The sequence below is a fragment of the Limulus polyphemus genome, unplaced genomic scaffold, assembly GCF_000517525.1.
Source record: "Limulus polyphemus unplaced genomic scaffold, Limulus_polyphemus-2.1.2 Scaffold2140, whole genome shotgun sequence".
Taxonomy (NCBI): Eukaryota; Metazoa; Arthropoda; class Merostomata; order Xiphosura; family Limulidae; genus Limulus; species Limulus polyphemus.
In genome coordinates this window covers 45,295-52,519 of record NW_013667750.1, presented here as the reverse complement: position 1 = coordinate 52,519, position 7,225 = coordinate 45,295, and the positions used below count along the sequence as shown (strand labels likewise).

The window sequence follows — 7,225 nt, the reverse complement described above, 5'->3', positions numbered from 1 at the left end:
TATATATATATATATATATATATATATATATATATCAGCTTACCTCTATATGCAGAAAGAGCTGAAATAACCACAATGAAAAAGGATGTGGAAACTGGGTGAGAATAGAGTAAGATATTTTTCATTTAGGGAATGGGTTAACCAACACTCAGTAACTCTGCACAGAGGCAATTAAGAGTATGAAACATGTAATAAATTAGGATCATAGGGCCTATCAACCATCATAAAAGAAGCATAACATCAGCATTGAGAAGTATATACCCCCATATTTTATGGCTCAGGAACCAAACAAGACAGGAAATGCTATATAAACACTTAAGTACTAAACTAAAAAGGCTTCCAAAGATTACTTGAGATCTGGATCTATCTGATTCGTTCACCTGGGTCTCACAACAACATGTAATATGCAACCTGATTTGAAATTGAATGAGAGACCCTAAAATATGAACCTGTCCATGTTGGTGTCATAATAAAACATAATAAAAGGAGTGAATCAATCTCAATCAGAAAGGGAGACTCCATTTATAATGGTGGTCATATAAAGGATTTGAAATATCAAAGCATGAGGATAAACATTAAATGCAGTCAAAACATAAGTATACATTCCCTTCTGAAGGATCACCAAGTTACAAGAGAAGCAAGTGTGAAAAGAGAATGAATATGGCTTTAGAAGTAGGGCCAATAAGCAAAATCAAACCCTAATTTGAGAAATATGTGACGAAGACTGCAAAAACACTACTGTGACACTATAAGGCATTTACACCTAATAATATAATGAATCTCTACCAGATAATAAGCTACATATACCAGGAAACCAGCAAGATGTTAAAACCAGTGGAAAAAAAGTCACAGAAATATCTTCACAGGTCACATTTAACAGTAAAAATATACTCTACAAAGAAGTTGCACATGGGGATTTTGTATGGATAGAAAGAAATCAAAAATGAACAAGACAGTCAGAGCCACCAACTCAATGAAGGGAAGGGTGTGAGAAAAAAAAGTACACAAACTATTAGATATACACAAGTGTTTCAGATTAATATGAGCATTACAATTTTGATAGTTTGTATAGCATAGGTGTCATATTTAGTTATTTTCAGAAGCAATATTTTATGGCAAGTTTGTTTATGTAACTGTTTATGAATTCCACATTGTGTAGTTCAATTGTTATGAATTACCAATTGTTTACAATAGAGAGATTATTGTATCATGTTTTTCATTGCTTCAGTTGGTTATTATTGCATCATGATATCTAGTATTATGTGGAATAATCTAGTATTTTGCCAGGGTATAAATACACGTTGAAAAATCAATATTGAGATCTAGTTACAGAATGTGTGATCATGAGTTTAATGATAACAGTGTATAGTGGTGATTTTTAAAGTGAAATTACCACAGACTGTATTGTAATAACAGAGTAGAGAAGAATAATTTGTCTTGTCAATTGTGTTCTGAAGCCACTGAACCAATCTGTGTGGACTTCGACAAAAAAGAGAATTATTTAAAGCTCTGGATACAACTATGGTATCCAACAGTGTAATGAACATTTGTATCCATCTTTGATTTGTTTTTAATATATTATTTTTAAAACAAGCAGACTGTGTTGCTATTTGTTTATAGTTGAAATTTATTGTCAACAAGTTATATGCATCAATTACAAAGAATATGGCCTTACAAGCCTGACACAAATGTAGTTTAATAACTGGAGCCAGTGATGAAGGAACAACCCTATTAAAAAGAAAGCAAAATTAAGTTACAAATTTTACAATTATGGCTGTTAATGGAAATGGAACCAAGAATGTATCTGTTATAAAATTTCGTATGACATTTTCCTTAAGTTTGGAAGAAGACAAACACAGACAAATATCAAAATTTCCTTATTATACAGAACAAAAGTTAAAGCCACTGAAATGTGTATGGTAATGCCTTTCTTTTAACAGATAAAACCTTCTTGATAGGCCAAGTTATCTGCCAGAATATTTGTAAGACTAGGCAAAAGATATACCCCAAAACAAAATGTTTCATTCCTAAAATAAAAGATCCAACATTTGAAAATGCAGAACTTTGGAAGCAATTAGTTTGTTAATTGTGAATGAACAAAACAATAGTGAAGCTGTATAGATGACTGACACAAGACAACTAGATAATATACCGGATCTAAACTCCATCCAAAACCAAACTTCTGACACCTGGTACATATAAAGTTCTAGCCCTTAACCCTCTCACCACAGGCATCCTTTACAGCACATCACAAGGGTTTTAGTGAGTTACATTCAAAATTTACTTAAACTACTTTTTGTTTACATTATACCAATTAGTACAGCTTAAAATCTTAGCTAATAATCCCATATTTTAATAGTAAATAAATTTTAATTCTTAATTTTATAAGGCAATATTAAACTGCAGACAGCCAACTTGTAAGATTAAATTGTCATAAAAATATACATAGAAACTCTAATGTCAGTTTGTTTAATAAATATGAGATGCACTGAACTATAATAATTTCATACAACAAAAACTCAACATCAGTGATTGCCGAAAAGGGATTAAAAGATGTTGATTCTAGTCTCCTAATTAAATATTCCATCACTTCATGACAGGACAACTCTCAACTTTTATAAATAAAAAGAAAACAATTACAGATGTGACAGCAAAACTTCCAAGAACATAAAAAAACAAAAAAACAGTAATTAAGAATAGAAATTGCTGGAAAGTCATAGAAGTACATAAAAGAGCCAGCATATCCTCAACAGGACACTGAGTTGGTAGAAAAGGGATTTAGATATTACCTTGGCCAAAGTTAGAGTATATCCCTCACAGTAGGCAAATTGCATCCTATTATCATTTACAAGGCCTAATATTTCAGAATTTGATGGCCAGAAAGTGACCTGGGAGTCTTCCTAACAAACTGTATCACTTAAGACTTACCAAAGTATCAGCAACTGAATCTCTTAAAAAGTAAAGAACAGCTTGACAAAACACAATAAAAGAAAAAGTATGGGAAAAAATGAACAACAACAAAGAAAAGGTAAATGAGAAAAGTCATACTAACAAGACTGCAAATTAGCACTAATAAGAATGGAACAGCTAACTAAGAAATGGGTGTAGGCTAATTTCATTCTGATTATGTCCAAAGTTGTAGCAGATGGATGAGTGGCCTCCATCACGCCAAGAGCCCATGAAAACTTAAGTTTGAATGTAACATCACCCAAATGATGAACAGAAGTGACTAATATTACTATGTAATTACTATGGAAAAACAAAATTCAAAATATATATAGAGGGAAAGTTAATATATTCAAAACTTTCTCTGAAAGCTTATTTTTCTCATTATTCATAGTGGCAAAAAAATCAAAATGCTCCAATAAACTCAAAAACCAATATTATTGGTCACTAAGTGCATTTTTCAAAAAAACCTATTCACAAACTTTTCAGAACGACAATCATGAACTACATATCACACTTGATATGAGCAAAGTGGCAGAATCACTTGCAGTAAGTAACAAACTAAAAACAATGTGTTCAGCAATTAAAAAAACAACAACACTGTTGCATGAAAGACCAACTTTCATGTCACAAAGTATGCAAAAAAGAAATTTCATCCAAGTTATCACAAATTTTGTTTAGTTTCAAAATTGTTAGTAGTGATTTTATAAACAAATTTTAATATTTTCTATAAAAAAATGATATTTTTTGGAAGGAAGACAAAAAATAGCCTGTCTAAAACACACAATATTATCATCTAGGCAAATACCGAGATTAGGAAATTTGCAAAACTTGGTATTACTTATATTAACTACTATTTTTCTTAATAATTACAATAATTTGTTTCTCTTGAATACTTCAAAATTCCAAAAGTGCATTGACACAAAAACATTTCTGCTATCAACAAAGACTGTTCACATTAAAAGCTCTGCCCAGCAAGTTCATTTGAGATCCATCGTCCTTATTTATGCAAGCCAATGCGATCACAGAAGATTTAACTCTACATGTACAATTTTGTGTTAGCAATCAATCAACAACACAAATATTTTAGTGTACAGAAGGGTTCATCCTGCACTCACTCAACAGTATTTGGAAATCTAGAATTTGAATTTCTTTATCTGTCTGTGAGGTAAAAGAAATAGTCCATTAAAAATATTAAATTTATATATCTAATAAGAAATATCCAATACTTTTTTATAAGCTGAGTGTTATTTTTTCTACGGGTTATTGACCATCAAGAACTCAAGGCAAGCATTTAAGATTACACTACTAATCAGAATTTAGCACTGGGCAAGACAATAGACATACTACATTACAACAAATGACATTTCACTTAGAAGCTCATGAACCACAATAGCAAAAAAACAAAAGTAGAGTACTGAGGTTTTATTATCATTCTGATTGATTTCATTTATCATTAACAGAGTTGGAGAACTTCCATTGCTCAATGCCCAAGGCTAGTTTCTTCATCTTGGGCAAGGTCATTCTTTTATAAAAGTCACCCTTTGGACAATTAAAATATTGCCATGTACAAGTTTCAAAACAAAGTTAACATCATTATTGTAGGGATGCACACTATATATATATATATATGACAGTAAAGTAGATATCACAGAAGTAAAAATTCACTCAAAAAGGTTAAATGTACTGATATAATTCATGCACTCATCACTGCTCTACAGGATAAATGATTGAAGATCTGAATGTCCTGTGCAATTATGAAAACCCAATTAATATATACCAGGCAGTTATGCTGAGTATGTCATTTGTCTGACAAGGGAGTTCAGATGTCAGGAACACAATGGACAAACTTGTGTTAAACAACAAAGAGAGATGAAACAACAGATAAAATCACAAATTCAAATATCTCACAACCTAAAACACTAAAATTAAGCAAAGAGAAAAGGCATGACCATGGGGAAAAGTTATGATTGTATCTTTCCTCATGGGAAAAAACTTAAGAATGACTCATTTAATGTGCACATCTCATTATAAACAACACGACTCCACAAAGAAATGTTATCAAGTATATGAATGACTATATGCCCATATTAGGAAAGCAATGAGCACAATTACTGAAAAAGCAGAAATCAAAACTTACAGCTTTGTTTAATATCATTTAAAACACTGCAAAACATGGTAACTCATGGTAATTTTGAAATTGCCTGTGAATTAATTCAGAAGCTTGATGTAGTCTTATTTGAAAATTATTTAAACAGAAAGAGAACAAAATTATTTACTGACTTCATCAGTGATTCAATCAAAGATGCCATTAAAGAAAATGTAAATAAGGGCAAATTTGTTGCTGTTTTAGTAGATGGCAGCACAGATATAGGTACTGTGAAATACAAAAATGTACTTGTGAGGTACGTGCCACATAAAACAGGTAGACTAATTGCACTTCTGGTCAGTATTGTCGAACTGGAGCACAGATATGCAGAATGTGTATTGAAAGCAATATATAACAGTCTTAGTGGAACTGGATTAACTAAAGAGTCTTCGACCAAGCATACCAGGATCAACATTAATACATGCAAATCTTGATGGAACAAATATTAACCTTCATCAGCACACCCGAGGTCCACATGATTTTTACATAATCATTACAAATTTATATCAGTTCATGTAATTGTTAAATAGAAACCCTGAATCAATATGACACTAATGTTTTCTAAACAGGCAGATGGAGTATGCAGCTATAATCTAATATTTATCTGGGGTCCAGGCAGACCCCATACTATAGATGCAGTTTGCCCTACAGCATACGAAACAAATTTCTAAACATTTATTTCACTATATAGGCTGTTGTAGAGGATATTCCATCAAAGTAGTATAGTATCATCTTGTCCGTTTATTTATAACATCATTGTGGTATGTATGCACATCTCATTCCTCAACAAGTGTTTTCTGTGATGATTGCTTATAATGCCCTATTTTATAGAAACCTTGTTTGATAATTGTTGTAAATAACCTGCTTATTGGATTTTCTGAATCTGGAATGTAGATTTTATTAAATTATTGAGTGTCAGTTATAAGTAAACCAAACTATTGTTCAACCATGACTATTTAGATGATCTGACATTTATGTTCCAATTATAACTGTTAATCTCTAATTAAAATGTCCTAGGATATAATATGCATTTCTGTGATTTGACTTTGCACATCTACATTAATAAACTTTTCTTTTTTTCTTATTAATATCGAAATTTTTCCAGTTCTTTCAGACTGAAGACCTTCTAGTTATTGGAGTTAGTGCTATTATCTTTCAGCTGACGTCTCTCAAAAGTTACCCAAGAGAAAATAGAAAAAATAACAACCTGAAGAAAATAAATTTAACGAAATCAGTTGTCAGACCCTTGTCCTTGTGGGACTTCAAACTAAATGGCAACACTAAGGAACTTGTGCCAAAAGTAATAAAGCATATGGATACAAGATGTGTATACAATAAACAACACAATTGTATACAGTATTATATAAAAAATCTTACATTCTTGGATTTGATAGATCTAAAACAAATAAATATGTCAACATATTACATTAAGATTGGCTTTTTCCATGAACTCTTAACCCTTTTGCGACGGGCTTGGTGTACCAAACGAGTTAAGTATTTATACTATAACTTTTAATGAAGTTAGTGTATCTTCACAAAATTTGGTAGACTTTTAGTAAAGACTACAAGTCTTTCATACACAAAAAAATCAGATTTTTAATGAAGTAGTTTTTACTAAAGATTTGTTTGTGAAAATATTGATCCTGTTTCATTACCAGTCCAAGTGCAAAGTGATTTTCATGTTAACTAAAAAAACTATTGTTAATCCCAAAAATCTCAAATATTATTTTTGTAATCTATCAAACCTACTAGATACATTCAAATGTTTGTTCTCAATAAAACTTTATATTTTTTCTGTTACTTTCTCTACCCTAACTCTTTGGGGTCTGTCAATTTGACTGGCCTCGTAACTATCATAAAAAATTAGAAAATAAATTTAAATTATGCTTTTTTCATTCCAGAATGACTAAAGATTATAACACAAAAACACAACATGTTTAGTCTAAATAGCTTAAATCTCATAACATTATACATTTATATGTATTTATTATATTGACCTTCCAGCAATGCCTGGCTAACAATACAGAAATTACAATGAAGCAGTGCACGTGCACTCATGACACCATATCCAATAATATAAAACTGACCTTTAGTCTTTACAAAGTGACTTGTCTTGGCTGTGTTTTAGTG

General features: G+C 31.1%; 1 protein-coding gene across 4 annotated transcripts in view; it reads right to left on the bottom strand.

The window, feature by feature from the left end:
* The window catches only part of LOC106466065 (cyclin-dependent kinase 12-like), a 138,571-nt gene that overhangs the window by 91,683 nt on the left and 39,663 nt on the right, over positions 1 to 7,225 (bottom strand). The gene's annotated exons all lie outside the window — the stretch shown is intronic.